Source organism: Petaurus breviceps, unplaced genomic scaffold (genome assembly GCF_028583685.1).
Source record: "Petaurus breviceps papuanus isolate PSGF00001 unplaced genomic scaffold, PetGlider_PUasm1.0 171, whole genome shotgun sequence".
NCBI lineage: Eukaryota > Metazoa > Chordata > Mammalia > Diprotodontia > Petauridae > Petaurus > Petaurus breviceps.
The window spans coordinates 13,727,729-13,738,726 of NW_027185754.1; the positions used below are offsets into that span (position 1 = coordinate 13,727,729).

Consider the following 10,998-nt stretch of genomic DNA (forward strand, 5'->3'; position numbering starts at 1 on the left):
ACACACACACACACACACACACACACACACACACACACACACACACACACACCCCAAAAAAGGGATTTTTAAAAAAGCCACAATCTTATAGGAGGACTTGACTCATGAGGTAAAAGCTGATCATTCACAGCTCCAGCCCCCAGCTGCTCTAGACCCTGGTCCACAGATTTCTTTTTTATTCCTCTCTCAGCTCAAAGGCAAGTGTGGGTTTCCCATCTGTAATCTTGCCTTTCTGGTTAATTGAATAAATACACACTGCCTGTATTCCAAGTGTCTCTATATATGTGTTTCTGGATGAAAAGTGACAATTTTCTTAAATTTTTTTTTCCTGGCCAGGCTGCTCCCTTTAGCAGCTTTTCCCTCCCCCACCCCCACCCCTTTCCTAAGTCAAGGAAACATGCATTTCAACTGAAGTGCTTCCAAATGACCATGACTGCAACAGTCACCTACTAATTTAGATAAGTGATGTATTTCAGCGCCCAACTGCTATTCACCAGGATGCACATTCCATTGACTACTCTATGCATAAGAAAGAGACTGAGAAAAGCAAATGAGAATTTTCTTGCCTTGGTTTTATAAGTCTCTCTATCCTGGAGGAGAGAATAGGATGGCCTCATAGTTAGAGACAAAAGGGAGAAGAAAACCAATCCTGAAGACAAGAATTGGGTGGGCAGTAGAGTAATTCCTTCCACATCATGGGGATTAGGGGCACAGGCTCCCCCACAATCTGGAAAATCCATGTCAAAATTTTTTGACCCTCCCTTTGTACCAGAAAAGATATGGATTTTTCCTTTTTTTTTTTTTCTCATTTTGGAGGGAGGAAGGCAAGGCAATTGGGGTTAAGTGACTTGCCCAAGGTCACACAACTAGTAAGTCTATTTTTCTTTTATGGAGTGTTTATAGTACCTTATTGTAAAATTTGGATTGGTATTATACAATACTATCCATATATTTTACACATTTCAGAGTTTCTAAACTTTTTCTGTGTCATCTGCTGCTCTTTGTGTGTCATCTGCAACTTCCACAAAACTCCCTCAAAATTCCCATTTAATTTTTTATGCCAACCTGAGAATTATTGAAACTGAGATGGGAACAATTGTGACATGGAAGGAATAACTATACAGTGGGAATAAAAACAACAACAATAGTAACTGACATTTACATAGTTTTTTTTTAAGTTTGCCAAATATGGTTCATACATTGCTTTTTTTGCACCTCACGACAACCTTGTAAGGTAGGTAATACTATCTCTGTTTTATAAGGAAGGAAATGAAGGAAATTGAGGCTCAGGAGAGATGAAGAGATCTGCCCATTTTTTTTTTTTTGTTTTGTTTGCTTTTTTGAGGGCAATTGGGGTTAAGTGACTTGCCCAAGATCACATGGCTAGTTTTTTGTGTGTGTTAAGTATCTGAGGCTGAATTTAAACTCAGGTCCTTCTGACTCCAGGGCCAGTCCTCTATTCACTGCACCACCTAGCCACCCTGTGATATGCCCATTTTTTACACAGTTTATATGTGAGGACAGGGATTTCTACTCAGGACTCCTTGACTTCGGATTCACTGCCTGGGAAGTAAAGCCATATTTGTTAAGGATCCAGCTGAGGGCTGTTGGTGAAGTATTCATATCTTTTATGTAGGGATCTGGAGGCCGTGGCCAGTTATCCTGGTAGGTGCTATGGTGACCATGGCTGAGGGGGACAATCATAGCAGCAACTTGCTGGCTGCAGAAACTGCCAGCCTGGAAGAACAGTTACAAGGATGGGGAGAAGTGATGCTAAAAGTTGACAAAATCCTTCGATGGGAAAGAGCCTGGTTTCCACCTGCAGTCATGGGTGTTGTTTCTTTGGTATTCCTTCTGATCTACTACTTAGATCCATCTGTTGTTTCTGGTGTTTCCTATTTCATTATGTTTTTGTGTCTGGCTGACTACCTTGTACCCATTCTTGCTCCTAGAATATTTGGCTCCAATAAATGGGCTACTGAGCAACAGCAAAGATTCCATGAAATCTGCCACAATCTAGTGAAGACACGGCGCAGAACTGTTCACTGGTGGAGATGCCTCTTCACACTGAAGGAAGAAAAACCTAAAATGTACTTCATGACCATGATCATTTCCCTTGCTGCAGTTGCTTGGATTGGACAGCAAGTCCACAATCTTCTCCTTACCTACCTTATTGTAACTTTCTTAGTGCTACTTCCTGGACTAAGCCAGCATGGAATCATTTCAAAGTACATTGGAATGGCCAAAAGGGAGATAAACAAGCTTCTCAAACAAAAGGAGAAGAAAAATAAATGATGCATCTCTATTGTTCAGAATCATAAATGTGACAGTGTCCTTGGGAACAGTTTCTACAAAGTATGTGTACTAAAATGTCACAGAAGCACAAAAAAACAAAACCATTGCCTTTCAGAAAGAGGCAAGAAAGTGAGGTGGTGCAGTGGACAGGAGTCAGGAAGATTTGAGTTAAAATCTAACCACAGACACTTAATAGCTGGTATGACCTGGCACAAGTTACTTAATTTCTGTCTGCCTCAGTTTCTTCAGCTATAAAATGGGAATAATTATACTTACTTCCAAGGTTTATTGTGAGGACCAAATGCAATAACATTCACAAAATGCTTGACACCATATAAACATAGGCAAGATATGAACACTAGCTGTCATCATTGTTAATTGTTAAGCACCCAAGCTAGGAGCAAATCTGGTCTCTACACCCAGCTCTACCACTGACTACCTATACACTTGGGCCAATCAAGTTACTTCCATGAGCCTCAGTTTCCTCATCCATAGAATGGGGAGTAATAATTCTGGAGCAAAGAGATAATGGACGTCAAAGTGTTTTGCAGTCTCACAGCAAAATTTAGATGTGAACTGCTATTTTTATGTGGCGTCCTGATCTCTGTTTGCTGGATAGGTCGGAGAAGAAGGGTGTGTGGTATGCTACAAGCTTCTCAAGTTACAAGTTTCCTCTGTATATTCCTCTGACTATAGCTCATGAGCCCACATAAGGACACTTTTAACAGTCAGAAAACATTCAAATGACTTAAAATCCATGTGTCTACTAAGACAGCCTAGTGAGAAGAGTAGCTAGGAAACACTGCTCCCATGTACCTGGACTCCATTTTTCACACAAAAGCATGAAGCATCAATAGAAAGAGTGAGAACAAATCCAGAATATATTTGTTATGAGAAATGCATGTAGGGAATCCATGTGGCCAAAGCAACTCATGGTACAGCTACTGCAGAACCCTTTTCCTTTCTTGAAGCATCCTTGGACTGTGCTCCTACCCCACCCTGGGATACAGTATCACTGCTGGGAAGGGGACTCAGCTAGGGTTCTTAGGCTTGATCCTCTCCACAGCTCAGTTCCCAGCAGCCAAGACTAATTTTCCCTTCAGTCTCTGGCCTTGAAACTGCTTCCTGCCTAAGCTGTCTCTACATTGTCTATCTCTGTGTGCCTTCTGTTGATACAGTGCCTCCTACTAGGCAAGATGCTATGCAGCAAAGTATCACAGTCACTGCTGTTGTGAATCATGGTCAATGGGGATGAGAAGAAGAGGAAATACCTTACTCTATGCCCTCTGATAGAGGAAGCAGGGAATCACTTCACAAAGTTGCTTTCTGAAGGAAATTCCTTCCTTCCTTCCTTCCTTCCTTCCTTCCTTCCTTCCTTCCTTCCTTCCTTCCTTCCTTCCTTCCTTCCTTCCTTCCTTCCTGCCTCTCTCTTTCTCTCTGTCTCTATTTCTGTCTCTCTTTCTTAATTCTGAATTTACAGTAAATGAAACAAGCACTTTCATACACATAGTAAAATGGCAGGTGGGGCAGGGAGAAGGAAAGAGGACTGTAAATTGAAACTGAATATACAGCTTTTTTTCAAATATTTAATCAATTCAGCATGTAACTTTCAAAGCTGTCCTGATTGTCTCTAATACCTTCTGGTCATCCTTTTGTTCTTTTCTGTGTATTTTTTGAAGACTATTTCCATGATTCCTTTACTGTCTTCTGGCAGCTCTATACCTATGCCTTTCTCCCTCCTCCCTCAGTTAAAAATTTGAAAAAGCAAAACCCTTGTAATAAGATGCAATATTAACAAAAACAAACGCTCCCACTGGTCTGATCTGAAAATGCTATCTTTATTTTGCATTGAGTCTTTCAGTTCTCTGTCAGGAAGTAGATAGCATACTTCATCACAGGTCCTCTGAAATCCTAATTGGTCGTTACATTGGTCTGAGTTCTTAAATCTTTCATAGTTGTTTGTCTTTACTATGTTATCACTTTTGTATAAATTGTTTTCCTGCTTCCACTTCCTTTACTCTGTACCAGCCCATAGAAGTCTTCCCAGGCTTCTCTGAAAAGTTCTTTTGTAATTTCTTACAACATAATCGTATCTCATTACATTTATGGGTCACAGTTTGTTCAGTTATTTTCCAATTGATGAGTTTCCATCACTTGGACACTGCCAAAAAAAAAAGTTGATATAGAAAGAGAGAGAGATATAGATATGCATAATCACATACATAATATATACATGTATATACACACATATACATGTATATATGTGTATGTATACACAAACATGTATATTTATGTGTATACATGTACATAGATATAGACGTGTATATATAGATATATTTAAATTTATCAAGCACTGTCTTACTATATTACTTCTTTATTACATATATAATTTGTTTCATTAATCAATCTCTCCATTTTTAAAACCAGTACCAAATATTTTTAATGATTCCTGCTTTGTAGTGTTGTTTCAGATCCATTATTGCTAATGGATCAGAATGGACCTCTTCCTTCCTTTGTTTTTCACATTAAGAGGCTTAATGTTTTGTGCTTCCAGATAAATTTTGCTATTATGTTTTCTAGTTCTCTAAAGTAATCCTTTGGTAGTTTGATATGGCACAGAACAAGTAAATTAATTTAGGCAGTATTGTCATTTTTACTATACTGACATGACCTACCCCTGGGCAATTACTATATCTCCCGTTATTTAGGTCTGCCTTTATTTTAGTAAAGAGTATTTTTTAGTTGTAGTCATATAGTCCCTTTGTGTGATTTGGTGGAGAGAATCCCAAATATATACTCCACAGTCATTTTGAAGGGACTTTTTCCATTTCTGATGTATTTTGTTGGTAATATACAGAAATGCTGATTATTTGTATGTGGATGTATTTTCTGTCATTTTGCTGAAGTTGTTTTGATTAATTCTTTAGTTGATTCATTGGAGTTTTCTAAAGAGATCATCATATCATCTGCAAAAAAGGGATAGTTTTGTTTCTTCTTTTCCAATTTTTTTCCTTCAAAGTCTTTTTCTTCTTCTATTGTTCTAATTAACAAGATTAAAACTGTAACAAATAATAACACTATTAATAGACATCCTTGTTTTTAACTTTGACCTTATTGGAAAGACCTCTACCTTTTTCAAATGTGCACATGCGTGTGTATATATATATGTATTGTTGGTTCTTAATTTTAGATAGCTACTTTAACCAGAGTAAGGGAACGTTTATTTATTCTTAAACTAATTAGTGTTTTTGTCAACAATAGAAATTAGATTTTGTCGAAAGTTTTGTCAGTATTGATGTAATAATGTACTTATTTTTGTTATTAATATACACTATTATATTTATAGTTTTCCTTTTTTTGAACAAATTCTTTATTCCCATTATGAGTCTAAATGGGTCATATTGTATATTATTTTTAATGATGTAGCCTATTTGCCAATATTTTATCTAATATATTCTATGGAAAAGTTCATTTGGGACATTAGCATATAGTTTTCTTTCTCTGCCTTGTTCAGGTATCAGGACCACATTTGTATCACAGAAAGGGTTTGTGTGCATATGTCTCTTTTTGTATTTTTGCAAGTAACTTGTGTATCATTTGAATTAATTGTTCTGTCAATATTTGTAAATCTTTTAATCTTGTAAATCCATTTGAACTTTCAGCATATTTCCCCTATTTTGGGAATTAATTTATGCCTCATTCATTTCTTTTTTTTTGTATACTGGATTATTAAAATAAATTTATTTCCTATTTTGCTCGGTATTTTATATATTTGTAAATATTCATTCATTTCATCTAAAATATCAGTTCAATTGACCTATAATTGGGCAAATTTTCTTTGATAGTTCTCCTTATTTCTGGAGGTGGTGAAAGAGAAGTTTGTTTAATAATAATGATCTATAATTCAATCTATTTCCATACTGTTGTCCTACCCTAAATCACAAGTTTTTACTTTTCTTTCTTGCTTTCCTTTAATTCTGTCCTTCATGCTTCACTCTCTAACCTTGGAGTTTATTTTGCTTGTGACTGCTCCCTCAACTATATTTGGTCATCTTCTTAAATCTTCATTTTCCTCTTTCTTGTCCCTATGCATTTCTGTGTTTACAAAGAAGTCTGTGTGTGTGTGTGTGTGTGTCTGTGTCTATGTGAATATGTTCAATCTTCCCTTTATTCAGAAGAAAGTGAGGTTCCTGGGTTGCCTGCTTTCTCCACCCCTTTGTTTATGTTTGTATACTCTTCACTCCGTGCACCCCTATTATGGGAGATGTGAAGTTCCCTCTCTTTCCTCTTCCTTTCCTCCTCATTATATTCTTCTTTCCCTCCCATTACCTTGTTCTCCTAAGACTATCAACTTCATACCCAGGCTCTTTTTCTCTTTCTTATTTAACTTTTCCTATGAAGATCCTTGAAGACATTAAAGAGGATGCTGTATACTAGAATATATTGTTCTTTCCAATTGATCAAATGTATTTATCTTTCTATGTTTCTCTTGACTCTTGAATTTAAAAATTTCTAGTCAGTTCAGACCTTTCATTAGGAATGTATGAAAGACTTCCATTTTATTAAGAGTCCATTTTCCTCCATAGTGTTACATTCAATTTTGCTCAATCAGTTATTTTTTTATTGTAAGTCTTTATCTTCTATCTTTTAGAATATCATATTCCAAGCTCTCCTTTTCTTTAAAGTAGAAATTTCCAAGTCTTATGTGATCCTGACAATGTCTTCTTTGTACCTGAACTCTTTGACTGCTCACAGTATTTCCTCTTTGACTTGGAAGCCCTGGATTTTGACTCTGATGTTCCTGAGAGTGTTAATTTATGGTATCTTTGAGAAATGCTTAGCAGATGCTTTCTATTTTCCCTCTGCCTTCTTGTTTTAACAGATCTGGGTAGCTTTCATTTAGGATTTCTTGAAATATTGTGTCTTAGAAGTTTCTTTTTTAATAGGCTATACCTTACATTTTGTTCTATTTATTTTACTTTATTTTAGTATTTGTTGTTGTCTCATGTCATTTCTTTTGTTGGGTGCATTCTAATTTGGGGAGAGGTCAATTGCTGGATAAAGCTCATCAACATTTGTTTTAAACTATATATTCTCCTTGCTGTTATTTCTGTCTAGCCACCATTTTCTTTAACATTAGATTTTATAGAGAGTGGACGCATGCCATTAGTTAAACTCAAGGGTTTCCTACTATGGCAGTACTTGAGTCACATCCCAAACATATCATTTACATCAATAACCTCAATGAGAAGATAAAGAAGGATGAACTGAAGAAATCCCTCTATTCCATCTTCTCCCAGAATTTCCCTTCACTAATTCCCTTGACATTCTGGACCCTTCACTCTTCCAAATGAACTTTGTTACTATTTTTTCTAGTTCTATAAAGTAATTTTTTTGGTAAATTGATTGGTATGGCACTAAATATGTAATTTAATTTAGGTAAAATTGTCATTTTTATTACAGTAGCTTGACCCAGCCATGAGCAATTCATGTTTTTCCAATTAGTTAGATCTGACTTTATTTGTGTGAAAAGTGTTTTGTTGTTGTGTTCATACAGGTCCTGGGTTTGTTTTGGCAGGTAGATTCCCGAATATTTTAGAATGTCTACAGTAACTTTAAATGGGATTTCTCTTTCTATCTCTTGCTGTTGGATTTCATTAGAAATATACAGGAATGCTGAGGATTTATGTGGGTTTATTTTATATCCTGCAACTTTGCCAAATTTATTTATTGCCTCAAGTAGTTTTTTACTTGATTCTCTAGGATTCTCTAAGTATATCATCATATCATCTGCAAAGAGTGATAACTTAGTCTCTTCTTTGCCTAATTTGATTTCTTCGATTTCTTTTTCTTCTCTAATTGCTACTGCTAACATTTCTAGTACCAGATTGAATAAGAGGGGTGATAGTGGTCACCCTTGTTTCACCCCTGATCTTATTGGAAATGCTTCTAGCTTATTCCCATTACATATAATACTTGCTGATGGCTTTAAATAAATGCTACTTATTATTTTAAGGAAGGTTCCATTTATTCCCATACTTTCTAGTGTTTTTAATAGGAATGGGTGTTGTACTTTGTCAAAATCTTTTCCACATATATTGAGATAATCATGTGATTTCTGCTAGTTTTATTGTTGATATTATCAATTATACTGTTGATTTTCCTAATATTGAACCATATTTGCATTCCTGGAATCAATCCTCCCTGATCAAAGTGTATTATCCTTGTGATAAGTTGCTGTAGTCTTTTTGCTAATATTTTATTTAAAATTTTTTGCATCTATATCCATGAGGGAAATTGGTCTACAATTTTCTTTTTCTATTTTATGTCTTCCTGATTTAGGTATAAGTACCATGTTTGTGTCATAAAAAGAATTTGGTAGGACTCCTTCACTAATTTTCCCAAATAGTTTGTAGAGTATTGGAATCAATTGTTCTTTAAATATTTGATAGAATTCACTAGTAAATCCATCTATCCCTGGAGAGTTTTTCCTAGGGAGTTCACCGATGACTTGAACTGTTCAATTTATTTTTCTGAGATGGTGTTATTTAAGTATCTTACTTCCTCTTCAGTTAATCTGGGCAGCTTATATTTTTGTAAATATTCATCCATTTTACTAAGATTGTCAAATTCATGTGCATATAATTTGACAAAATAATTCCTAATTATTGTTTTAATTTCCTATTCATTGGAGGTAGATTCACCCTTTTCATTTTTGATATACACATAATTTGGTTTTCTTCTTTTTTTCATTATATTGGCTAATAGTCTATCAATTTTATTGTTTTTTTCATAAAACCAGCTCTTAGTTTTATTTATTAATTCAATAGTTTTCTTAATTTCAATTTTATTAATCTCTCCTTTGGTTTTCAGTATTTCTAATTTAGTATTTAATTGCAGATTTTCATTTTGTTCTTTTTCTAGCTTTTTCAATTGCATGCCCAATTCATTGACCTCCCTGTTCTCTAATTTATTCATGTACGCACTCAGGGATATAAAACTTCCCATAAGAACTGCCTTTGCTGCATTCCACAAATTTTGGTATGTTGTCTCATTATTGTCATTCTATTCTATTCCCTGCTATTTTTACTTTAGCTGAGGCATGATTTTTACCTTTTACCTTTACCCTGTGTGTATCACTCTGTTTCAGATGTGTTTCTTGGAAACAGCATATTGTAGGATTATGGTTTTTAATCCATTCTTCTATCTGCCTCTGTTTCATGGGAGAGTTCATCCCATTCACATTCACAGTTATGATTACTATCTGTCTCTTTCCCTCCCCTGTTTATGTTTTTATTTTTCTCCCCTTATCCCTTCCCCTCCTTGAGAGTTTTCCTTTTGACCACCACCTCCCTCAGTATTCCCTTCTTATCAGCCCACCTCCCTTTTCCTCCCTTTCCCCCTTACTTCTTCCCTCCCTTCCAGCCATACCCACCTTCCGTAGCCTTTCCCCCCTCCTACTGCCTGTAGGATATGATAGATTTTTATACTTAATATAATATGTTATTTCTTCTTCGAACCAAGATTGGCAGGAACAGATCTCATGCAAAGCTCCTCTCCCTCCCTGCTTTCCCTCTATTATGATACGTTTTGTGTCTCTTCTCAATAGAGTCCTATGCTTAACTGGTTGTGTTATTCCCACCTTGCACCAGAACCAATGAGGGAAAAGCTCATATAATGCTCATCTCCCTCCCTTCTTTCCCTCTACTATATTGGTTTTATGCCTCTTTGTGTGGCATAATTTACCCTTTTCCACTTCATTCTTTCCTCTTCTTCCATTGCAGTCCTTTTGTAGCCCTTAATAAGACTATTTTTTAAATCATAATTTTGTGTAATTTATACCCATACCCTCTACTTGTCTATAAACAGTTTGGTCTTATTAAATAACAGGGTGGTGTGTGTGTGTGTGTGTGTGTGTGTGTGTTTTCTTTGTTTACTTTTCTATGTCTCTCTTGCATCTTGTAATTGGAAGTTGAATTTTCCATTGAGCTTTGGCTTTTTCATCAAGAAGGTCTGGAAATCCATTATATCGTTGAATGACCATCTCCTTGCCTGGAAGAATATGTTCATTTTCACTGGGTCGGTAATCCTTGGTTGTAACCTGAGCTCTTTTGCCTTGTGAAAAAATCTCTTGATTTCTATTTTACCCTCTGGTTCTAGTATCTCAGTGCAGTTTTCCTTGATGAGTTCTTGGAAGATGTTGTCCAGGCTCATTTTTTTCATTGTGATTTTCTGGTAGGCCTATGATTCTCAGATTATCTCTCCTGGATCTGTTTTCCAAGTCAGTTATTTTCCCATTGAGATATTTTACCTCTTTTTCTAATTTTTCATTCTTGTTGTTTTGTTCGACTAATTCTTGGTTCCTCATAGAGTTATTCCCTTCAATTTGGTTGATTCTAGTTTTTAGTTAATTATTTTCCTTGGTTAGTTTTTAGAGCTTCTTTTCCATATCACACATTTTACTTTTTAAGGAGCTATTTTCTTCATTGTAATGTTTTTCTAATTTTGCAATTTTGATTTTAAAAGAATTATTCATTTTATCATCTATCTCTTTAATTTGGTTTTCAAAGTTCCTTTTGAGCTCATCTAAGAATGCTTTCTGTACTTGAGACTAGTTTCCTGTTGAGGCTTCAGCTGTGGGTGTGGAGTCAACACTGTCTCACTCTGAATTTGGTTCTTCCCTCTCCTGGTAGTAGGACTCCA

At 35.7% G+C, this 10,998-nt stretch overlaps 1 pseudogene; it reads left to right on the top strand.

The window, feature by feature from the left end:
• Positions 1-1,567: 1,567 nt before the first annotated feature.
• LOC138157284 (ADP-ribosylation factor-like protein 6-interacting protein 1 pseudogene) lies at positions 1,568-2,623 on the top strand (annotated as a pseudogene).
• The last annotated feature ends 8,375 nt before the right edge of the window (positions 2,624-10,998 follow it).